Raw genomic sequence first — 26,236 nt, forward strand, 5'->3', positions numbered from 1 at the left:
CCCCAAAGCTAAAAAAGTATGTATTTCAAATCTGAGTTTTAATTTTCTACAAGATGATACTAATGTCACCTCTGGGCTTGGTGTTTTTATAATGCTTTACATTATATATTTCAATGTTTACACATGCTCACCACCCCCAATCATCCCTATGGATGTCTTTTTTCCTCTGACCAAAACCATACACACAATATAAATCAATGATTTGCTGGAATCAGTCTGTACTGGCTCCCAGAACACATTGTTAAATTTTCAGAGAGTTTGTGAGCTGGATGTCAAACCACAGCCATTATTAAAAATTAAACTTACAATAAAATAAATTATATGAAAAATAAATAAAATTTCAGTGGAGAAAGAATAAGCTTTCAAACAAATGGTGCTGGAACAACTGGACAACCATGGGCAAAAAATAGCTTTGACTTAAAACCATACCATATAAAATATTAACTCAAAAATATTGTGGATTTAAATTTAAAATTTCAATATTTTATAAGAAAACATAGAAAGTTTTTAGGATCTAAACCTAGGTGAGGAGTCTTTAGACATGACATTAAAGGCAAGATCCATAAAAGAAAGCACTGATAAATTTACCTTCATCAAAATTTAAAGTTTTTGTGCCACAAAAGGCCCTTTTAAGAGGATGAAAAGATAAGTTACAGACTGGAAGAAAAAACTCGCAAACCACATATCTGACAAAATTCTTGTATCTAGGTGATTCGCAAAACTCAACAGTAAGGAAACAAAAAATCTGATTAGAAGCTGGGTAGAAGATTTAAAGAGGCACTTCATGAAAGAGGTGAGGTGACAAACAAATACATGAAAAGCTGTCTAACATCATTAGCCATTAAGCAATGCACATTAATATCTCAATAAGATTTCATTATTCAATTATTAAAATAGCTAAAGTGAAAAATAATAACAACACAAAACTCTGGCAAGGATGTTTGCTTGATCTGTCATACATTCTGCCAGGAAACTAAAATGATACAACCACCTAAGAAAATAATTTCCAAAATAATTTGGAAAGATTTTCTGTACTTTATCATATGACTCAGCAGTCACACTCTTGGTCACATCCCAGAAAATTGAAAAATTACATTCACACAAAAACCTGGACACAAATGTTTATGGGAGCTCTATCCATAACAGTATAAGGCTGGAACAACTCAAATAGTCCATCAATGGGTAAGTGGTTAACCAAACTGGTATATCCACACAATGGAACACCGCTTAGCAATAAAAAAGAACGATACCTGAAACAAAGTTCAGAGAATTCTGCTTAGTGAAAAAGAGTATCAAATTTACATGACCTATGGTTCTGTATTTAAAACATTCTGGATATTGATTGTTATATTAGCAACAGACATGGAGAACAGACTAAGAATTATGAGAGACAAAGATAGAATGGTGACAATCTAAAGAGAAAACACAAGGGGATTCCTTTGTGGTAATGGGACATTTATGCATCTTGAATGTCCTGATGGTTATATAGATCTATACAGGGGATAAAACTGCACACATACCACAAACATAACACACCGACACACACCAACAAATGAATCCATATAAAAATGATGATAACTGATCAATGTTTTTAGTCTAGTAGTATCCTGCCGTTGTTGTTCAGTCGCCCAGTTGTGTCCAACTCTTTGTGACCCCGTGGATTGCAGCATGCCAGGCCTCCCTCTCCCTCACCATCTCCCAGAGTTTGCCCAAGTTCATGTTCATCATATCAGTGATGCTGTCCAGCCATCTCATCCTCTGATGCCCTCTTATCCTTCTGCCCTCAATCTTTCCCAGCATCAGGGACTTTTTCAATGAGTAATCTGTTCGCATCAGATGACAAAATACTGGAGCTTCAGCTCCAATAGTATCATACAAGTCTCAATTTCATGTTCATGATATTGTATTACAGTTATATAAGATGTCAACATTGGGGGAAGCTGGGTGAAGGGTATGTGGGGCTTTACTATTTTTGCAAATTCCTATGTGTCTTATAATTACTTCAAAATAAAAAAGTAAACAAAACAAATGCATAAGAAATAAATACTCAAGACAGCAGTTTCTAATTGTTTTACAACATTTTAGTATTAACTCTGTCCTGAAGTTATTTACATCCACCCAATGCTGATTGTATTAGTCAGCTCAGGCTACCGTAAGAAAAATGCCAGAGACTGAGTGGCTTCAACAACAGAGTTTTCTCACAGTTCTGGAGGTTGGGGAGTTTAAAATCAAGGAGCTGGGCAGATTTGGCTCCTGGTAAGAGTGCTCTTTCTAGCCTGTAGATGACAACCTTCCAGCTGAGGCTGTGTCCCTACATGGCAGCGTGCAGGCAAGCTCTGGTGTTTCTTCCTCTTCTAATAGGGACATCAATCCTGCCACGGGAGCCCTATCCTCATGACGTCATCTAAAGTTAATTACCTCCCAAAGTCTCCAGCTTCAAATACTATCACACTGGGAGTTAGGTCTTCAACATACACATTCTAAGGGGATGCAAACATTGAGTCCCTAACAATGGAAGCATCATACAAGTTCTGCTACCGTGCCTCTCTTCCCTACTCTGCATTCAGTGACATCTCATTGGTAGCCAGAATCCAGCCATATAATAGTATTTATATCATAGAAATAAGTACAAACTATAAACCAGAATTTGGTTTATTGTACTGCTAATTGCAAAACAAGTAGAATCGTGGAGAAAATGTTAATATTGTAAATTAAGCCTTAAAGTGTGCTGTGTCTATAAACCATTCTATCATGAAGAGCATCAAATTGATAAGCCAGCCTTCTATTTGAAAACTATTGTTTGACTCGGCAAAGAAATTGCTCACATTTCGATTCATCAAAGAGGTTTGTCATGAGTGAGAAAAGTTTCAACATTGGTCTTTTTTTGTTTCACTTTCTTCTTCTTGAAGTGAAAGTGAAACTGTTAGTCACTCAGTCCTGTCTGACTCTGTGACCCCATGGACTGTGGCCCTTCAGGCTTCTCTGTCCATGGAATTCTCCAGGCAACAATATTGGAGAAGGTAGTTATTCCCTTCTCCAGGGGATCATCTCTTCCTGACCCAGGGATTGAACCTGGGTCTCCTGTATTGCAGGCAGATTCTTTACCCTCTGAGCCACCAAGGAAGCCCTTTCTTCTCATTAAGTAACCAAAAATATCAATTACATTCATGTTGGGACTATACACATTCATCAATTGCAACTGCAGATTGGCTACAGACACAAGAAATTTTTTAAATTAATTAATTTATTTTAATTGGAGGCTAATTACTTTACACAATTGTGGTGGTTTTTGCCATACATTGACATGAATCAGCCACAGGTGCACATGTATCCCCATCCTTAAACCTCTTCCCACCTCATTCCCCACCCATCCCTCTGGGCTGTCTCAGAGCACCGGCTTTGAGTGCCCTTCTTCATTCATCAAACTTGCACTGGCCATCTATTTTACATATGGTAATATACATGTTTCAATGCTATTCTCTCAAATCATCCCACCCTCTTCTTCTCCCACATAGTCCAAAAGTCTGTTCTTTACATCTTTGTCTCTTTTGCTGTCTTGTATATAAGGTCATCATTATCGTCTTTCTAAATTCCATTTATATATATGCGCTAATATACTATATTGGTGTTTCTCTTTCTGACTTATTTTTCACTCTTTATAATAGGCTCCAGTTTCATACACCTCATTAGAACTGACTCAAATGCATTCTTTTTTATAGGTGAGTAATATTCCATTGTGTTTATGTACCACAGCTTTCTTATCCATTCATCTGCTGATGGACATCCCAGTTGCTTCCATGTCCTAGCTATTGTAAATAGTAGACACAAGAATTTTGCAAAAACCAATGAAAGCATTCTGTGAGGACCAATTTGCTATATGAAATTAACCCAAAAAATATTGCATATTTGTATTTTATTAGTAGTGAGTGAATGAGTGAAGTCGCTCAGTCGTGTCTGACTCTTTGTGACCCGTGGACTGTAGCCCCTCCAGGCTCCTCGGTCCATGGGATTCTCCAGGCAAGAATACTGGAGTGGGTTGCCATTTCCTTCTCCATGTATTAGTAGTGCTAGTATTTTATTATTTTTAAAGTGTTAGTATTTTATTAGTATTAGTTAGTATTTTATTATTTCTAGTTAGTTAGTATTTTATTATTTCTAAGCCTTTGACTGTGTGGATCACAATAAACTGTGGACAATTCTGAAAGAGATGGGAATACCAGACCACCTGATCTGCCTCTTGAGAAATTTGTATGCAGTTCAGGAAGCAACAGTTAGAACTGGACATGGAACAACAGACTGGTTCCAAACAGGAAAAGGAGTACGTCAAGGCTGCATATTGTCACCCTGTTTATTTAACTTATATGCAGAGTACATCATGAGAAACGCTGGACTGGAAGAAACACAAGCTGGGATCAAGATTGCCCGGAGAAATATCAATAACCTCAGATATGCAGATGACACCACCCTTATGGCAGAAGGTGAAGAGGAACTCAAAAGCCTCTTGATGAAAGTGAAAGTGGAGAGTGAAAAAGTTGGCTTAAAGCTCAACATTCAGAAAACGAAGATCATGGCATCAGGTCCCACCACTTCATGGGAAATAGATGGGGAAACAGTGGAAACAGTGTCAGACTTTATTTTTCTGGGCTCCAAAATCACTGCAGATGGTGACTGCAGCCATGAAATTAAAAGACGTTTACTCCTTGGAAGGAACGTTATGACCAACCTAGATAGCATATTCAAAAGCAGAGACATTACTTTGCCAACAAAGGTCCGTCTAGTCAAGGCTATGGTTTTTCCTGTGGTCATGTATGGATGTGAGAGTTGGACTGTGAAGAAAGCTGAGTGCCAAAGAATTGATGCTTTTGAACTGTGGTGCTGGAGAAGACTCTTGAGAGTCCCTTGGACTGCAAGGAGATCCAACCAGTCCATTCTGAAGGAGATCAGCTCTGGGATTTCTTTGGAAGGAATGATGCTAAAGCTGAAACTCCAGTACTTTGGCCACCTCATGTGAAGAGTTGACTCATTGGAAAAGACTCTGATGCTGGAAGGGATTGGGGGCAGGAGCAGAAGGGGACAACAGAGGATGAGATGGCTGGATGGCATCACTGACTTGATGGACGTGAGTCTGAGTGAACTCCAGGAGTTGGTGATGGACAGGGAGGCCTGGCATGCTGTGATTCATGGGGTCGCAAAGAGTCGGACACGACTGAGTGACTGATCTGATCTGATCTGATTTCTAAATAATAGTATTATATTATTTCTAAAGTAGTGTTAGTATTTTATTATTTCTAAAGTGTGTACTGCCATCACATCAATAAAATTCACAATAAGCTTAAGCATGTACACATTCACATTTTAAAAGGGAGATGGGGGTTCAGGACTGGGGAGACCCATGTATAACTGTGGCTGATTCATGTTGATGTATGGCAAAAACCATCACAATATTGTAAAGTAGTTCAGGTCAGTTACTCAGTCATGTCCGACTCTATGAGACCCCATCGACTTCAGCATGCCAGGCTTCCCTGTCCATTGTGAACTCCCACCGCTTGATCAAACTCATGTCCATTAAGTCGGTGATGCCATCCAACCATCTCATCCTCTGTCATCCCTTCTCCTCTGGCCTTCAATCCTTCCCAGCATCAGGGTCTTTTCCAATGAGTCAGTTCTTCACATCAGGGGGCCAAAGTATCAGAGTTTCAGCTTCAGCATCAGTCCTTCCAATGAATATTCAGGACTGATTTCCTTTAGGATTGACTGGTTGGATCTCCTTGCTGTCCAAGGAACTCTCAAGACTCTTCTCCAACACCACAGTTCAAAAGAATCACCACAGTTCAAAAAGAATCAATCCTTTAATGCTCAGCTTTCTTTATAGTCTGACTCTCATATCCATACATGACTACTGGAAAAACCATAGCTTTGACTAGACAGACCTTTGTCGGCAAGGTAATGTCTCTGCCTTTTATTTATTTATTTATTTATTATTATTTTTTTACTTTACAGTATTGTATTGGTTTTGCCATACATCAACATGTCTCTGCTTTTTAATATGCTGTCTAGGTTGTCATAGCTTTTCTTTCAAGGAGCAAGCATCTTTTAATTTCATGGCTGCAATCACCATCTGCAGTGATTTTGGAGCCCAAGAAAATAAAGTCTCTCACTGTTTCCATTGTTTCCCCATCTATTTGCCATGAAGTGATGGGACCAGATGCCATGATCTTAGTTTTCTGAAAGTTGAATTTGAAGCCAACTTTTCCACTGTCCTCTTTCACTTTCATCAAGAGGCTCTTTGGTTCTTCTTCACTTTCTGCTATAAGGGTGGTGTCATCTGCGTATCTGAGGTTATTGATATTTCTCCTGGCAATCTTGATTCCAGCTTGTGCTTCATCCATCCTGGCATTCTGCATGATGCACTCTGCATATAACTTGAATAAGCAGGGTGACAATATACAGCCTTGACATACTCCTTTCCTGATTTGAAACCAGTCTGTTGTTCCATGTCCAGTTCTAACTGTTACTTCTTGAATTGCATACAGATTTTTCATGAGGCAGGTGAGGTGGTCTGGTATTCCCATCCCTTTAAGAATTTTCCACAATTTATTGTGATCCACAAAATCAAAGGGTTTGGTGTAGTCAATAAAACAGAAGTAAATATTTTTCTGAAACTCTCCTGATTTTTCAACGATCTAACAGATGTCGGCAATTTGATCTCTTGTTCCTCTGCCTTTTCTAAAAGTAATTATTATTCAATTAAAACTAATTATCAAAAATTATATTAAAAAGAGTGAGAGCTAGTGTGTAAACATTTACTGGCATAACACTATTTATTTACAGGCATAAGTCTAATCCTCTCTCTTTGTTCTTAGTTCAGTGGAGAAATCACGACTCCCCTTTAAAGCACAGATATGGGTTAATTGCGCCACATCAGGCTTTTACCTTTTGCACATGTTCTGTTTCTGGGAAACTGATGACCCCTGTATGTTCAGATTTGTGTGCTCAGAATCAATGACCTTCTACCACTGTAAACCCTGTTGACTTTGCAGGAAGATGCTTTAGTTTCTCCTATGAAGAGACCCTTAGAGTGGGCTGGGTAAGTTCCACTTTGCTTTCAGCTTAGACTCCAAATTTACAAGTTTTCTAGTGGTTTTTCCATTTCTTTCGGTATAACAAAATCTGAAAGCAAGATTTCTTTCTAGCAGATGGTTCTTGGGATTAGTCACTTTGGGTCTTTACCTACTAAATGTTTTACACTCACTGTCCCTTGGCTGTGACAAATACTGGCCCAAGATCAACATCCCAGCTGATTTCCTGTTTGGTTCCATGTAATATAGTTTGACTTTCAGGCTCAGGGCTTCTGCTTATTCTGGAAAGTCCTTCATCCCAATTCCAGTACTCAGCATCCTTTCTTCTACTGAGGATTCAGTTCAGCCACCTCCTCCCTTGTCTTTTCTTTCCAAATCCATTCAATATGGAAAAATACACGTCCTTTTCTCTAAATGCCCCCTGAATGTAGCCAAACCTTTCTTCTGACATCTTCTCCCTCATATTGCTGTCGCATGTTCTGTGGTTTATGTCACAGGTTTCTATTATCTCCTTAAGGACAAGGCTCTTTCTTAATTTATTTCTAAATTTCACCATGGTGGCTAGTTTAATGCCTGTGCATAGTAAGGACTATAAATGATAATGAAGAGAATATACCTTATAGTTACCATAAAAATAGATCTAAGATATATAAAATGACTATCTCAGTGCCTGGCTAATGGTGGCTGCTCAATAAATGGTGTATGTGTGTGTATAAAGTACACATATAACATAAATATGTGGTATATTTTATTACCATTGCTGGCACTACCATTGTTGTTGTTGTTTAGCTGCTAACTCATGTCTGACCCTTCCCAGCCCCCTGGACTGTAGCCCACCAGGCTTCTCTGTCCTTGGAGTTTCCCAGGCAGGAATACTGGTGTGGGTTGCCATTTTCTTCTCCAGGGGATCTTTCCAACCCAGGGATCAAACACGAGTCTCATGTCTTCTGCACTGGCAGGCGGGTTCTTTACCACTGAGCTATCAGGGAAGCCCAGCATTATCATTGCCATATGACTATTACTGGTACAGATTCAGATTTCAGTGAAAGCATCTATGAATTTTCTAGCACAGTGTAGGGTAAGAGCTTGGGCCTGTAAGTCAGGAGTTAGAAGATTCAAGTTTTCATCTCATTTCTGCTCAATGTTCATGGCCTTGGGATAATCAACCTCCTTGGGCTTCAGTTCCCTCACGTGCAAAATATGTTTGTGAATGCGAGAAGGTTGAGCCTCTTAGAAGCACTAAGGTCTGTACCTCCACAATATCACACGGCAAGTCCCCTTGTGAGAGCTGGGCTCTCAGGGACACTCACCAATGGGCTAAACCCTCACCAATGGGCTAAGCACCTTTTGGCAAAGTGTTTTGGTGATGTGCAGAGATCCCCAGACATTCCGCTTGTTGATTTTACTGGTTGGATAAGGACTATTTCCTTCTTCAGTTTGTGAACATAGTGAGAATTTGAAAGTTGTTGAAAAAAAGAAATAAACTCCTAAGAGTTTTGGAGGTGACATAGCTAATCGTTTTTCTCTTGGCAAGTTACTGTGGGGGAATGCCTCTCAAGTGGATCACTCTGATGACAAGGCACTGATGCACCTGCTGACCCCATGTGACCCCCATGGGACCTCAGTTACGGAGGCAGGAACACAGAAGCCTGGAACGATCATGCGTCACAGCTGGGAGATGCCTGTCTAGTCCAAGCATTTGATCTTACACATGAGGAAACTGGAGCTCGGAGGGATCAAAGGCCTCCTTAAAGGTCACAGAGCTAGTTAGTGGAAGAACTTGGAAGCGCACCTCCTAGGGTCCCAGCTCACAGCTTCTGCTCCCACTCCAGTCCCACTCACTATGGGCCAGCATCATGGCCGGCAAGGAGCATCTCTGATGCCAAAGTGAGATCCAAACAGACACACAATGTCTTCTCCCCTGCTCTCCCAGTTCTCAAGTAAAATCTGACTGTTGGAGAGAGTTGAAGTTGGTTTTGGGAAAAACTAATTCCAATTCTTAACTCCCGTGAGAACAGCGAAGTTTTTGTCTTTAATGTACATGCCATCCCATCCTGGATGTGATTAGTAGGGAGCAGTAATCAACTGGTGCCTCAGAGGCCCTCTTCCTTTTCTGGCTGAGCACAGACCCAGAAACACCCCTCAGGATGTGGCTTACAAGAAATTGTGGATATGTTTCCTGGAACATATCTGTCTAGACTCAGATGGCAGCTGCTAGGCCATGAGCTCTAGAGAAGAAGCAGTCCAAGCATCAACCTGGCACAAGGCCTGGCAGATGGAAGACATTCAGTATGTTGGTTGGATGAGTCCAAAAACTGTCACTTATGCTGGTGACCACAATGTCACAGGATATTCAGTAGAATACGAAATGGCTCAGTAATGGTTGCCCTTTAACAAATGAAGATGAGGTTGAAAATGAATCATCTGAGCTTATGGTTCTTGATATGTTTTTGGAGTAAGGAAATCAGACGTATACTTTTTCAGAATCACTGTAGTGGAAATAGTTACGTGGGTGGAAGGGAAGGAGAGTAAGAAGTATATTCTTATTTATCATCTTATTTAACTAGTGTTAGCATATGTTCTTATTTTAATAGTTTTGTTTCTCTCTTTTCTCACTCGTTAGCAACTCAGGATGACCTGGACTTTCTGATACTGGAATCTGGCACCATTCTGTAATTCTATGCTCTGGAGCTTAATATGAGAGCTAAGGCTCTCATTCATTCTCTCTCTCTCTCTTTCTTACTGGCCAGTTTTCTTTCTTTGGAGGGAAGCTAGTTCTGTGGAGAGAAATCAGGGAGCTGACTGCTAAGGTAGGATGAGCTTACAGGAGTCAGAAAGTCTCCTGAGGCAGAGACCTCTAAGTCCCACTCCAAGTCCCGTTGCTGGCCCAAATTCCCTTAGGATGGAATAATGTGGCCAAGTTACAATCAATAAAATGTGGGAGGAAGTGTCATGAGGGTACTTCCTGGCCCCTACAGGTACTTGGAACAAACGTCTAGCTCTCTCCTTTTTTTCTTTTTTAAAGTTAATTTTATTGAAGTGTAGTTGATTTGCAATGTTGTGTTAGTTTCTGGTGTACAGCAAAATGACTCAGTTATATGTGTATATATACGTGTGCATATATATATTTTAAAATATTATTTTCCATTATGATTTATTGCAGGTTATTGAAGGTAGTTCCCTGTGCTATACAGTAGAACCTTGTTGTTTATCTGTTCTCTATATAAGAGCTTGCATCTGCTAATCACAGAATCCCAATCCATCCCTCTCCCATCGCTCTCCTCCTTGGCAACCACATGTCTGTTCTCAGTGTCTCTGTTAGCACCCTCTTTTCCTGACACAGCAACCTTGCAGGCTACCAGATAGAAAAGGGTCATCTGACTCATCTTGGACTTTGAGTGCAGAATAAACCTCAGTGTGTTAAAAAATTTACTTGTTAGGTTTATTTGTTACTGAAGCATAGTCTATTCTGAACTTTCCTCTGATTTATCAAGCCCATTTCATCTGAGGATGACAAGTTTGGAGGTGGGGGGCGGGCAGGATGCAGGACAGGAGGCTTCTGTGAATTCAACATTTTGCATTTGTTTAGAGATCCTCCTCTGTTTTCCGACTCTGTTATTGCAAAGATTCAGACCGATTGAATGACTGAACAATTCCTATTATCCTGCTTAGAAATATGAATGTGTCTGCACAGGATAGAGGGATTTGAAGGGAATTTATACACAAGCCCAAATTTTCTCTTTTGCTCCTAGTTTCCCCTGTGTTCCTTTTTTTGCTAAAAAAACAAACAAACAAAAAAACAAAAAAACCCCTATTTTGATAAAAGACAAACTTTCTGGAGATTTAAATATTTCAGATGGTAAACTTTCAATAATTTTATAGCTTTTTAATCCTCATGCTCTTTTAGCTTTAACAATCCCTCATTTAAAATGACTAATTTTCCTTAAGAAAATAAGGGAAATGGTTCATGACATTGATCTTGGCAGTAATTTCATGGACCTGACATCAAAAACATTGGCAACAAAAGAGAAAATAGCCAATTGGAACTACATCAAACTAAAAAATCTTCTGCAGAGCAAAGAAAACAATCTTATCTCCCATTTCATTGTCTTTTTCCTACTGAAAGTTTTCATCCCCACTATTTCCTTCTGAATTATATAACCTTATGATTAATCATTTTAATGTGCAGATTAATTCTGGGTCTTCATGTCCTGTCCTTAGCTGACATAAATGAAGGAAATGAAAGAATAGAAGATATCAATTAAATCATTTACCTCTCCTCTCCCAAGAGATTTTTAAATTAAATATTGCAAGGCAAAGAAATCAAACTCTTTTGCCATTGACCAAGTCATATTAAAGCCCTAGATTGCCACCTGGTAGATATTGCTTGGCTGCTCAAAATTATAGATTTAGGTCTCTACAAAAAAGGCGTATACTTCTGCAAGAAGAATAGTTCCTCAGTTAAGTGCCTGGTTCAGTTATGAGCTGACCAAGTACTCCCACATACCATGTCTGTGTCAGCTAAAGCAAGGACTCCAGTGTCCCTCACAGGGCAAAGGTTCACAGTACAGATACCCACTTCACAATCCCCAGCTGTAAAGCATCAATTCCTGCAATGGCAGTCATTCAAAATGTTGTAATTAAACCATCATAATTAGGTCCTAAAACATTCTTATTACCACTAATGTGGTGTCATCACCAAAATACTGCCAATGAATCATCAAATGCATGGAAAACAAAATGTGAAGATGATGATGATGACTATAATAATTTGTAATCTAGCCTTGATGCAGGTAATATGCATAGTTGGTTTTGAATCCATTGTACTGAGATTAAACACGCATGCTGCATGTTTCCAAGCTATGTTTTAGAAAGATAGCATTTAATGAGTATATAAGGTTACCATATTTTTCAATTAAAAAAAGATACCAACTGAGTTTCCAAGTACAACATCTGAAATAAAGAACTAATTGTCCTCTTGAAAAAATAAAGTTGCAGATTCACTTTAAATAGCCATTGAAATAAATGTCTAGGTCCAAGATGGAGCTACTCCTGCCTGGTATGCCAGGTCAGCAAACTGATACAGGTAACTTTCAAGTCCCGAGAAAAGTTTCATTTGACTAGAAACATAGTGTATCCTGTAAAACAATACCCACATGCCAAGCCAATTCAGGGTTCTATATGTATTTCCTTTTTCCTTATTCATTTTCTCTTCTTTATTTCTTATTCTTTATCCTATAAAAGCATCCTGCCTTCTAGCCCATTATGAAGTTCTCTGGACCCTGGAAAATGGAGACTGCTTGCTTCATGAAGTGTTAAATAAAGTTTGTTTGTATCATCTAAATTGTCTTTAATTATTTTAAGAGAGCTTAATCTCTACCTATTTCCTGCCACATGATAAAGAAAATATGTTTTTAAAGCTACAAGATACAGTTTCTAAGTCAGAATTATTTATATTATAATCAACCTAAATATATAAAATATTATTCATCCTAAACTTCAGTTAACATCTAATAAAAAAGGCAAATTCATTTTTCTGGGATTGAGCTGCAGACGAATAGATAAGAAAGCTGTGGTACATATACACAACAGAATATTACTCAGCCATTAAAAGAATACATTTGAATCAGTTCTAATGAGGTGGATGAAACTGGAGCCTATTATACAGACTGAAGTAAGCCAGAAAGAAAAACACCAATACAGTATTTAATGCATATATATGGAATTTAGAAAGATGGTAATGATAACCCTATATGCAAGACAGCAAGAGACACAGATGTATAGAACAGTCTTTTGGACTCTGTGGGAGAGGGCGAGGGTGTGATGATTTGGGAAAATAGCATTTAAACCTGTATATTATCATATGTGAAACAAATCGCCAGTCCAGGTTCAATGCATGAGACAGGGTGCTCGGGGCTGGTGCACTGGGATGACCCAGAGGGATGGGATGAGGACGGAGGCGGGAGGGGGGTTCAGGATGGGGAACACCTGTACACCTGTGGCAGATTCATGTCAATGTATGGCAAAACCACTACAATATTGTAATTAGCTTCCAATTAAAATAAATAAATTTATATTTTAAAAAAGGCAAATTCAGGAATTCTGCACATGATTTCATTTTTATTCTCATTACTCTCTTGCTAATAAATGTGTGTGTGTGTGTGTGTGCACGCTCAGTCGTGTCTGACACTTTGTGACTCCACGGACTGTAGTCTGCCAGGCTCCTCTCTCCATGGGATTATTCTGGCAAGACTACTGGAGTGGGGTGTCATTTCCTTCTCTAGGAGATCTTTCTGACCCAGGGAATGAATGCAGGTCTCCTTTGTCTCCTGGATTGGCAGGAGACAATTCCTTATCACTGAGTATCTGGGAAGCTCTGTTGCTAGTAAATACAGTTATGAATTTTAATTGTTCCCCAAGGTTAGAATCATGGATAATTGAGTAAGCAAAACTGTGTCTGAGTTTGGATCAATATTCTATAGGCCTAGAATTTCATAAGAGGAACTAGACTCAGCTAGCACTTCAGAAACCAGGTCCCCCCAAAACCGAGTTCCCCTGACAAGTATGATTAGCCTCTCTATCCAAAACCTAATTGCCTTTCTTGTCCGGCTCCTGTTCCCCTCAGGATTGAGAAGCATCAATGAAAAAGGGGGATTGAAATTGAACAGGACTCTGTGAGTCCCTCCCATGTACAAAAGCCCCTGTGTATCCCCTCCTTTTTCTTGTTTGTAGAAAAAGATTCTACTCTCCTATACCTTCCTTGAGTTTCAAACAGCAGACTCAAATGGTTACTACTTAGAGAAATGATGATATGTGGAAACAAAGGAAAAGCAATTAAGAAAGATAGCTTGAACAATAGTTCAGTGATAGGACAGTCTTCCTCAAGGAATATACACAGCAATCAGATGCATACCTTTGGGTTGTTATGCAGAAACTAAGACCCCTGACCAGGTATAGCATGGTGATTATATACTGACCTCAGTCTGGTTGAAGCCTGAAAGTTGATGATTGAGGTTCCTAAAATGCCACCTTGTCACCTAGCCACCACCCCCCAATGAAAGGAAATTCATGCACCCTGCAACTCTCACTCCAAATATTGCATTTTAAAACCCTTCCCTGAAAACCACAGGGGAGTTTGGGTCTTTTGAGCATGAGCTACCAGTTCTCCTTGCTTGGTGCACTGCAAACAGACACTGTACTTTCCTTCACTGCAACTTGTGTCAATTGATTGGTTATGCTGGTAGCAGGCAGGTGAACCCAAGTTTAGTTCAGTAACACTTCCACACACTAATTCATATCTACTTAATTTTGTAATTTGGTAGGAGACCAACCTATCCATTCAGGGATAGGCACACCCATTTGAAAATAGTTGTTAACATGTTCAAAAAAATGTATGTGTGCTTATCCTTATGTATATTGAATGCACCATTAAATTAAAACACAAAAATGAAAAATCCAAAATCACTCAAATTCCTAGGTAAAGTCATTTAAAATATTAAAACTAAACAACTTAAACTTTTTATCATCCACAAACCATTCTGGCCCACTCTTGCAAAAAAGCTTACAAGGCAATTTGGGTTGGAGGCATTTTTCTTCTTTAACTCTTCCAAGTGCAGCTTTGAATTAGCATGTTCAATAAAGCAAGTAACACTTCCACTTGATTGCTTGAAACCATTCTTGACCCTCATTTCATTCTAGTTGGAGGTAATTACTTGCTGCTAATGCAAAGTGCTAAAGACAGCCTTAAATTCTGTTGAATTATTATGTAGATTGGGAATCAGACCTCTCCAATTTTTCTCTTAAAACAGCACCATAACTCTAATTTCTACTTTGTCAGACTCAAAAGTCAACCTATTTTGAGTGAAAACTTTTTCCTTAAAATAAGATATTGATCTTGGACCTGGTGGGAGAAATGGGTGAAATTCTTTGGAAATGAAGTCAGGAGTGAATGTCAGTAATAGGAGAGGTGAAGTATATACTTTCAGGATCTAATATATATCAGCTCTTATCCTTTTTTTTTTTTTCCAAACCTTGTATTTTTTCAAAATACAAGACTGTGTAGGCAATCTAAGTAACTGATCTAAGTAGCTAATCTAAGAATCACTGCATGATTTTGTTCTTTTATCTGAGTCTAGATGAAAACTCTGAATATCAACTCATTTAAATTCAAATCAATCATTGCTGTATACTAAGAAGTCATCTCTGGATTAATAGTATTTACGGTAAAATGGAGCAGGGTTTCTCTTTGCCACATTCCTGGAATCAATAAAAAAACAACAGTAAAAGGCATTTTTTTCTGTGAATACCTAAATGACTTCATAACCATTACTCCACTCAGGAAAAATGATTCTTATAGCACAATGAGGGGGAGAGAATGCTTGGCTTCTATTAAGACTAATGGAGATTGGGATGCAAAGCTCACTGTCAGGAAAGAAGCAGTTGCCACGATCCTGGAGAACTGGAGGAAAATTTACTAATTAGTTCTTCCTAAACCAAGAAGCTTGTTGTTTTACTCTCCTTCCTTCATGAAAAGTAAAGCACAGGATCATATTTATACCTAACAAGGGTAAATGAAATATCTTCCAAAATTAAAAAAAGGTGACATATGCAATAACACAACCTTAATAAATGGGGTTGTGCATTCTTTACTTTAAAATGTAAGTCTACAAAATGTCGAAAACATCACACTTGAAAAATTGGGACTGGCGGGAGATGATTTATCGACTCCATTCCTCCGGGGAGGGCAGGCCCCAAGCACATTTCCTATGGCATCCTTACTATTTTCCATTTTCTAAAATTATGCTTCTGGTCTAATCAAAATCCTACTTTGACACAGACTTTTTAATCTTCCTTTTTTTCTTCCACAAAATCACCTCAGGTACCACAAATCCACTTTATTGGAAACCATAATCTGGTACTTAAAGAACAACTCAGTGTTAACCCCGGGCCCTCTGGACACCTTTAATCAGGTTTGGGTGAGTCCTGAAATCTTAGAATGCCTGAGTCAGGGCTCGAGTCAGTAAGAAGGGTTTTACAGACCCTCTCTGTGTAGGGCCCACACCCCAGCCACTTTACCCTGTGACTGGCATGGCCCTGGCACTTCTGCTGAGTTAGGAGAGAATCCAGCCAGTCCTGGTTTCCCAGGAGAACCACTCCAAGCCAGGCCCAAGCTGCCCAGCATCCCCAAGGCAGGAGCGGCACCATCTGTCTTGAGCTTCCAGGTCTCTCTTTTTTTTCAGAAGATCATCAGATGTTCACCTAAGTTGGTTTTCCTCAATTTGCTAAGCATCAAACACAAGGAAAAGACAATTTTTCCTCAGGTGAATTCTGGGGAGAAAAAGCTATATCTTCAGATCCAATGCTGATCTGAAAACAAATGCTGAGGAAGACAAACTAGGGGAGAGGAGCAGAGAGCAATTTCCAAGGAAAATCAGCATCATTAGGCTGATGCTAAAATCTCCTGTGAACCTTAAAGCCTGCCCTTAATGAAGGAAGCTGCTTTCTAGGGAATGTGCTAGCTTACATCCACAAATGAATTCATTTGGAAGGATGGTTTTTCAATTTACAGTTCACTCATTCATTCATTTGTTGGTCAGTGAGTACATATTGGATACTCGTATTTGCCAGACTCTGTGTAAGGCCCTGGGGATACACAGCAAGCAAATGGATGAAAATCCCTACCTCCGTGTGGCTCGCATTCTCATGGTGAAGAGGGGTTTCAAAATAAACAATTAGAGGAATAAGTAAAGAAAGATAGAAAGGGGGAAATTTAATTTATTCTTGGTACATTTAATACTTTTTATACTCAGCCTTTTGGGCTTGTAATTAAACAAAAATCCTCTGCTAAACAAAGTTTTTTATTTTTCATAATGAATATCACATTTCTTAGCTCCAGATTATCTTGACCTATAAACTATTAGCTGTGAAAGTGACCCGATAGCCATCTATTTCTCCCTTTTAAAAAGCAAAAGCAATTGCACGGAAATTGTTGCTAGTGTTCTCAGACAGAACCAGAACACATTTACTTCTAGATTTCTGGCCCCCTATATCAGGGGAAGCTCTTGTGCATCCTACCAGGATGAAAACTCTCGCCTTGGGCAGCCTTAGGGTAAGAGAAGCAGCAGCGGGGTCACACAGGACTCCTTGCTTTTGATCCGTCTACACTCTCAACTCTTGTTTTCTTCAGCACATGACCACTAAATGAATTACCTGCTGGGCACCCACCATCCTCCTGTTGCACCCTACGTGTGCAAACTCACACCCTACTTTTGTTAAAGAACACAATAGTCAGGTATACTCCAGAGAAAGTCCACACCATCTGAAATGTGTATGACCGGAATCTTGGCAGCCATCATGTCTTTGCATTTTAGAACTGGTTTCCATGAGCTAGATGTAATATCTTGGCACAACAATGAATTAAAAGCATTAATTATATACTAAGGCATCATGGGAAAGGAAAAAAAAACTTACAGTTAAATTCTCATGTTACTTGTGTCTGATTATTCATGGTTGGAGTTAGATAGCCTTCTCCCTAACCTACTGGAACAGCGGTCCCCAATCTTTTTGGCACCAGGGGCCAGTTTCGTGAAAGACAATTTTTCCACAGCCTGGGGAGGGAAGGGGGATGGTTTGGGGATGATTTAAGCATATTATGTTTATTGTGCACTTTATTTCTATTCTTACAACATCAGCTCCACCTCAGATCACCAGATATCAGATCCTGGAGACTGGGGAACTCCTGTGCTAGAAAGAGTTGTGGTGTTGAGGGAAGCTGGGTTTAGAAGTACTTCAGGACTGCCTGCTGTAGGCACTGTTATTATGCTGATGACAATGTGAACTTCTCAGCATGGGAAATTATATGACACAAAGATAAAATCAGATTTATTTTAGAAGGAGCTGTCAAGTGACTTTACTGAATGCTGCCTGTTACATGTTCAGTGCAAACCACTGAGAACAACACTATATATTAAAGAAGGAACAGAGGTAGTAAGTATCTAAGTGGCTTGTGTGCTACAAGAAATTACACAATGTCTTACCCATCACCCAAGCCACAGAGTTGATAATCCTGACATTTGGTCAGCCACAGCTTCTGTATTTTGCCTCCAACTGCTACTTAACTAAAGTTGTGCCCAGGAATGACAATTTTTAGTTAATACTCACAATAAAAATGCTAATTTTTTGAGGCTCCAAAAAAAGTTTTCAGTGAATCTCTACAAGCATAACTAAGCTCTAGCCATCCAGTGAAACCAGCTATGATTGTCAGACCTACGATTTTTGTGTTTGTGTTTTATTTTTGTTATGAACCCCAAAAGACAGGTGGCAGAAAGTGAGGAGCCAGAGAAGGCAAAATGGGTGCACTCCAAAGCTTGTAACTAAGCTTGGCATGAAAGCAAAAGGTGTTTGCAGCTGCCACTGCGGTATGGACCTTAACATCATTTTTGTTGAACTTGATTGAGATGAGGGAGTTAGAAGAGAGGCACTGTGGGTACAGCTGACCTTTTCCAGCTGTGGCAAAAGACCAGATTTTAATTCCCAGTTTACTGCTCACTATGTAACTTGCCCAAGTTATTCTAATTCTAAGGATCTCATCCCACTCCAGTACTCTCGCCTGGAGAATCCCATGGACAGAGGAGCCTGGTAGGCTGCAGTCCATGGGGTCGCTAAGAGTCGGACATGACTGAGCGACTTCACTTTCAATTTTCACTTGCATGCGTTGGAAAAGGAAATGGCAACCACTCCAGTATTCTTGCTTGGAGAATCCCAGGGATGGCGGGGCCTGGTGGGCTGCCGTCTATGGGGTCACACCGAGTCGGACACGACTGAAGCGATGCAGCAGCAGCAGCAGCAGAAGCAAGGATCTCAAGTTTCATCACCCTGAAGGAGCCAGATGACATCACTTCTAAGGTCCCCTCCATTTAATACACGTTTAAAATAGTCTGTCATAAAAAGCACAGTAACACGAGTTTGTATGAACTAACATTTATTAATTTTTTTGTATGTACAAGCACCACATTGTGCTCCATTATATCATTGTGCTCCTTCATATTTATGAAGGCTTGGAGATTCTCCTTTAACATGGTGGGGGAATAGGACTGGAGACCACTTTCTCCTCAACAAATTCATTGAAAGATCATTTGAACGCTGAGCAAATACCACAAAACAACTTCTGAACGCTGGCGGAGGACACCAGGCACCCAGAAAGGCAGCCCATTGTCTTCGAGAGGAGGTAGGACAAAATATAAAAAATAAAAAGAGAGACAAAAGAGTTAGGGACAGAGACCCATACTGGGGAGGGAGTCGTAAAAGAGGAGAAGTTTCCAAACACCAGGAAACCCTCTCACCAGTGGGTCTGTGGGGAGTTGTGGAATCTCAGAGGGCAACATAACCTGGAGGAAAAAAATAAATAAATAAAACCCACAGATTATGCGCCTAACTGCAACTCTCAGCAGAGAAGCAGCCCAGACGCTAGCGTCTGCCACCAGCAAGTGGGGGCTGAACAGGGAGGTGCGGGCTGCATTGCTTAGGGTAAGGACCAGGCCTGAATTCCCTGAGGACAATCTGAGGGAGCTAATGTGAGACAGCAACCCAAACTGTGTGATAGCCAGAGAGAGAGAAAAAAAAAAAAGAGGAGAGAGAGAGAGAACTTTCCCACAAAAAGCTCTAACCTAACGCACTGCCAGGCTGCTCACAGAACAAAGGACTGAGCTAACACCAGAGGAGAGCTAGCTGACAGTGGGCCGGCCCATCCTACGCCAGAGGCAGGGAGGCAGGTGGGCGAGAGCCCGAGCTGGAAGGCAAGGGGCAAACTGGGCCCCAGAGACGGCTGCTGCTGCTGCTAAGTCGCTTCCGTCGTGTCCGACTCTGTGTGACCCCAGAGACGGCAGCCTACCAGGCTCCGCCGTCCCTGGGATTCTCCAGGCAAGAACACTGGAGTGGGTTGCCATTGCCTTCTCCAATGCATGAAAGTGAAAAGTGAAAGTGAAGTCGCTCAGTTGTGTCTGACTCTTAGAGACCCCATGGACTGCAGCCTCCCAGGCTCCTCCGTCCATGGGATTTTTCAGGCAAGAGTACTGGAGTGGGGTGCCATTAGACGGCAGCCTCTACCAAACTGCGAGCAGGCTCCCAGTTGCTAACCAAGTCTTCCTGGGATCCTGGACAGTTGACATCTGCCAGGAGGGTCACAGCCAGAGATCAGCTCCCTAGAGGAGGCACAGGGCACACTTGAGACGGTGCTCCCGCTGCACACCCAGGAAACTGAGTGGCTGGGACTGGGGAGGTAATAAGATGCACTGCCAAACTGGGAGAGTGCCTTCGCCAAGCACTAGGAAGGGCACAAAATGCAGGCCCAACTGAGTCTGCGCCTTTGTGGAGTACCCAATTTCCTGAACCTGAGCAGCGTAGATCTGGGAAGTGTACGTAATCCAGGGCCTGCCTTTAGACAGTTTCCCTGCAGAGCAACCTGGAGCCTGAGCAGTGTAGATGGGGAAAGCACACACGCTGTGAGTGGGGAAAACCCAGGGTGGCCCAGACACTGCGAGCACTCCCCACACACACCAGTGATATTTGTTTGCAGTGTTCCTCCCTCCCCACAGCACGACTGAACAAGTGAGCCTAAATAAGTGACCACCTTCACCCTCTTATGTCAGGGTGGAAGTTAGATACTGAAGAGACTTGCAAACAGAGGAAGCCAAAATAAACAGAGGGAACCGCTTTGGAAGTGATAGGTGCAACAGATTAAAACCCTGTAGTTAGCATTGGCTACACTGGAAGGGACCTATAGACCTTGAGAAGAAGTGTAAGCTGGAACAAAGAACTATCTGAAACAACTGACCACACATGCTCTCAACAGCTCCAGAGAAATTCCTAGATATATTTGACTATTATCATTTTTAAATTTTTTAAATTAAAAAAATTTTAAGTTCTTTATTACTCCTTTAACTTTCATTTTTAAAACCTACTATTACCCTGCAAAAAAAGACCCTATTTTAAAAGCAAATTTCATATTTTTCAATAACTTTTGTGATTTTTTTTTTTTTAAGATTGTATTTTTGAGAGTCTAACTTCTACACTAGATTTTTAATCTTTACTTTTTGGTATTTGTTATCAATTCTGTACCATTAAGAATCCAATCTTCAGTACCCATTTTTACTTAGAAGTGTGATTACTGGCTTGATTTCTCTCTCCCCTTTTGACTCTCCTTCTTCTCCCCCAGGTCACCTCTGTCTCTTCCCTCCCCTTCTCTTCTCTACTTAACTCTGTGAAACTCTTTGTGTGTTCCGGGCTGTGGAGAACACTTAAGGAACTGATTACTGGCTCGATCTGTCTCTTTCCTTTTGACTCCCCCTCTTCTCCTTCTGGTCACCTCTATCTCCTTCCTTCCTCTTCTCTTTGTGAAACTCCGTGAACCTCTCTAAGTGTTCCAGACTGTGGAGAGCAAATAGGGAACTGATTACTGGCTAGATTGCTCTCCCCTCTTTTGATTCTCCCTCTTTTCCTCCTGGTCATGTCTATCTCCCTCTTCCCTCTTCTTTTCTCTATGTAACTCTGTGAACCTCTCTGGGTGTCCCCCACTGTGGAGAATCTTTTCACCATTAACCTAGATGTTTTATCATCGGTGCTGTATGGATAGAGAATTCTTGAGGCTACTGTAAGAACAAGACTGAAAGCCAAAGGCAGGAGGCTTAAATCCAAAACTTGAGAACACGAGAAAACTCCTGACTCCAGGGAACATTAACTGACAAGAACTCATCCAAAAACCTCCATACCTATACTGAAACCAAGCTCCACCCAAGAGCCAACAAGTTTCAGAGCAAGACATATCAAGCTAATTTTCCAACAACACAGGAACATAACCCTGAGCACAAAAATACAGGCAGCCAAAAGTCACACCAAGCCCATAGACACCTCAGAACTCACCACTGGACACTTTATTGCACTCCAGAGAGAAGAGATCCAGCTCCACCCACCAGAACACCAACGCAAGCTTCCCTAACCAGGAAACCTTGACAAGCCACTCGTCCAACCCCACCCACAGGGAGGAACCGCCACAATAAAGAGGAACCACAAACTTCCAGCATACAGAAAGGCCACCCCAAACACAGCAACCTAAACAAGATGAAAAGGCAGAGAAATATTCAGCAGGTAAAGGAACATGATAAAAGCCCACCAAACCAAACAAAAGAGGAGGAGATAGGGAGTCTACCTATTCATGAAGACTTCAGGGCCTAATAATCTTAACAATACTGACAACAACTAGCATTTATTGAACACTTACTTCATGCCAGGTTTTATACTAATGGGTTGACTTTACCTGAACTCAGAAACCCGTCCTCTCTAACACGTGGTCACCATGGCCACATCTTCTGTATCTTGTCTCCAACTGCTATTTAAATTAGAGCTGTGGCTAGTAATAGCAATTGTAACCCAATACTCATAGTTAAATTGTTAATTCTATTACATGCCTCAAATATAAGTTTTAGTGAACTATCCATGCGTAGCTAACCTACAACTCAGTGAAGCTGACTGTGGGTGCCAGTCTTATGATTTCTGAGTTGTACATGCATTTGCATGTACATAATTAAATAATCACAGTGACACTATGAAAGTGGTACTCAGATTATTCTCATTTTCAGATAAGGAAATGGAGAGGTTAATTAACTTAAGTGAAGTAGGTGGCAGGTAGGTGGCAGTCAAATCCTGGAGTCTTCCATTCCCTGGAATATAAATTCCATGATGGTAGCAACCATGTCTGTCTCGTTTGCCTCTGCCTCTCCAGTGCCTACAGCAGGGTCTGACATACAGCAGGTGATCAATAAATATATGTGGAATGAGTGAAGAGTTAACTCTTATCCCTTACTCTCAACCACACTGCCAGATACATCACATAGTCAACCCTCCCAGTGATCCTGTAAGAGACAGCAAGGAAGGCCCTAGTGGTGAGCACAGGTAGATTAGCATCATTTATTTCATCTCTGCTCCTGGAAAACCAAGTGAAACTGCATATTTTGTTGGCCTTAAGCCCCTTCCTTTTGCACAAAGGATGATAGAACTGTGGAGTGTTTGTGTTAGGGAGCCCATGTGGATAAGCTTCCCTCGGCCTTTGCTCTGGAAATGGCATTCCCATTGACAGTGGGTCCTGATTTTGCAAGGAAAAGCCAGCTGGTTGATTAGTTGTATGAGTGGCCATCTCCTGTAGAAGTTCTGATTAGTTTTCATCATGCCTCTGCCTTTGGACCATGAATAAGATTGTCTCGCTTTTCTATTACCAGAACTGGTTACCTGTTAATATACTTCCAGTCCTATCAGAAGAGAAATGAGAAGGGAGATGGCTTGAGTGTCCCAGTGGCACTCAACCTGCTATCACTAGTGCCGAGCAGGGCCACTCATCCCTTAAGAGTTGACAGAGCATCCCTGAGATAAAGTGGACACTGCAGCTGAAGCCACGAGTGCTCAGAGTGCAGCCACGTCCATCTAGAACACAAGAAAGCAAAGGCAGCCTCCTGGAGGAAGGATTTGCTCCCAGTTGAAAACATCCAGCTCTGTGGAATCCAAAAGGATTGATTGTTTAGTAAATATTTCATCAGGAACATCAGCTGTGGAATTTGGATGCTTAAGTGTTGCAGATAGTTAAATGTAAATAATTAAAAATTAATAATGTTTGAAATGTTAAGCATAATGAGGCAGCTGATATCATATAAGAAGGGGTCCACTCATCCTGAAGCTTCTCTGGCCGCCTTCAGGGCTGGGTCACAGCAGAGATGGCTTCCGTCAGTTGCTGATAGTTCCAGGGATGCAGCACTTCACTCCAACTTGGCAAAAGGCACTCACTACCAACAGATGTCTTCTGGTCCACGCCACTGTAGTACGCAGATCTTTCTAAAGGCTCTATCCAGAGCTGTTACTGGGGTGTGTGTGAGCGGGGGCAGGGGAGAGCCTGTAAACTTACTGCCAGAAATCACACTTGCAGTCAGAAGGTGCTAGAACTGAAACAAAGATGAATCCACATTTGTTTAGTGAATTATGTAATGGAAATAAGTTCCCTGGAGAGTTGTTCCATTTAGTCTTTTCTCTTGCTCTTGCTCTCTCATCTTCAATCATTTCCCTATTCCTCCCCAGTAGCTACTTCTCTTCATTCTAAAAATATGCTCAAGTGTTCCTCCTCGTACAAAGAGAATTCTCTCAACGTGTCTCCCTGTAAAAGCCTTTCCTCTCTCCTTTCTTTCCTCATCAAATTTCTTGAAAGAGTGTAGCACTTTCCCTCCTCCCTCTCTGCAGCCCTGCTTCCCTGGTGTGGCAGCCTCACCCTGCCATCACCACACCACACACAAACTGTTCCCAGCAGTTACTGATGCTGTACTGCCCCATAAATCTAATGCATTCTCTTTTTAAAAATCTTTTTCTAATGTATTCATTTCTTTATTTTTCTGACTGCACTGGGTCTTTGTTGCTGTGTGTGGGTTTTCTCTAGTTGTGGGGCATGGGGGTCTACTTGCATTACACAGGCTTCTTATTGAGGTGGCTTCTCTTGTTGCAGAGAAGGGCTCTAGGGAGTGTGAGCTCAGTAGCTTTGGCACATGGGTTTAGTTGCTCTGCAGCATGTAGAATCTTCCTAGACCAGGGATCAAACCCGTGTCCCCTGCATTGGCAAGCAGATTCTTAATCACTGGGCCATCAGGGACATCTCAATGCTCTATTAAGACTTCTCCATAACATCTTATACTTGCAACTCTATTTTTCTGAAATCATTTTCTCCTCTGGTTTAAGCTCTAACATTTTCTCCTGATGCTCCATCTACCTCTCTGGTGACCATTGTTTAGTTCCTGGCCTGCCCTCAAAGGTGAGTTTTTCCCCTACTTTCTTTTCTTCTCTATACAAGGGCCTGCAAATGCAAGTCCAACAGAGAGAAAGCCAGAAACAAACTCGTGAAATAGATGGGATAGGAGAGGTATAAGACAACAGGGAGTGGTGTGGTCTGTGGTAAATGGATATTGTATACCCTCATGCTAAAGGCATTCAAATCGGAATAGAGTCATTTTGATCTCTTCAGCGGCCTTACCAAGAACAAGGAATTATAAGCATAAATATTAATGGTCAGGTAGGACAGAGGAGAAAAAGGCATGTTTCTTTTATGTTCTTCTCTGGTAAAGATGGGACTGATATCAGTATCAGGGATGGTTGCTGTTGGTTTTCTATTGGTTTTTCTTGTCATGGTACACAAAGAAGTAACAGCAAGTGAGCACAAAGTACCTTGGCCAGCTGAATGCATTCATTTCCTGTTTTTCCTTGAGGTCTGCATGTACTCTGTTTAGGAAATGCTTGTTGGGTGTTTGCCTTACTTAGTAAATTTGTTGTTTCTTCTTCAACTCAGCAGACTCAACTCTACCTCACACCACCTTCTATCAAGCTACCAACCATTCCCTTTAAAAAAAAAAAATGTATTGGGGGGTTTAAAAGAATTGATGCTTTTGAACTGTGGTGTTGGAGAAGACTCTTGAGAGTCCCTTGGAGACTCTCCAACCAGTAGTCCAATAAAGGAGATCCACCCAGTCCATCCTAAAGGAGATCAGTCCTGGGTGTTCATTGGAAGGACTGATGCTCAAGCTGAAACTCCAATACTTTGGCCACCTGATGCGGAAGAGCTGACTCATTTGAAAAGACCCTGATGCTGGGAAAGATTGAGGGCAGGAGGAGAAGGGGACGACAGAGGATGAGATGGTTGGATGGCATCACTGACACAATGGACGTGGGTTTGGGTAAACTGCGGGAGTTGGTGATGGACAGGGAGGCCTGGCGTGCTGCGGTTCATGGGGTCGCAAAGAGTTGGACACGACTGAGCAACTGAACTGAACTGAACATAGTTTTAGACTATGAATGAAGGAAAATATTTGCAAATTATTCAGCAGATAAGAGGTTAATATCCAAAATATATAAGGCACTCATATAACTCAATAGCAAAAAACCCTGAAACAATCCAGTTAAGAAATGGGCAGAGAAAATGAATAGGCGTTTTTTTGTTTTTGTTTTTCCAGAGAAGATCTACAAATGCTAACAGTCACATGCAAAAGTGCTCAACATCATTAATCAGGGAAATGCAAATCAAAATCACAAATTATCACCTCACACCTGTCAGAATGACTGTCATCCAAAGGACAAGAAAT

General features: G+C 40.9%; 1 protein-coding gene and 1 pseudogene across 1 annotated transcript in view; one reads left to right on the plus strand and one right to left on the minus strand.

Moving 5' to 3' along the window:
- Positions 1–12,406, plus strand: part of LOC112585497 — a 71,876-nt pseudogene extending 59,470 nt beyond the window's left edge.
- Positions 1–26,236, minus strand: part of ST6GALNAC5 (ST6 N-acetylgalactosaminide alpha-2,6-sialyltransferase 5) — a 214,474-nt gene that overhangs the window by 122,259 nt on the left and 65,979 nt on the right. The window lies entirely within an intron of this gene.

This window comes from Bubalus bubalis, chromosome 6, assembly GCF_019923935.1.
Source record: "Bubalus bubalis isolate 160015118507 breed Murrah chromosome 6, NDDB_SH_1, whole genome shotgun sequence".
Lineage (NCBI taxonomy): Eukaryota > Metazoa > Chordata > Mammalia > Artiodactyla > Bovidae > Bubalus > Bubalus bubalis.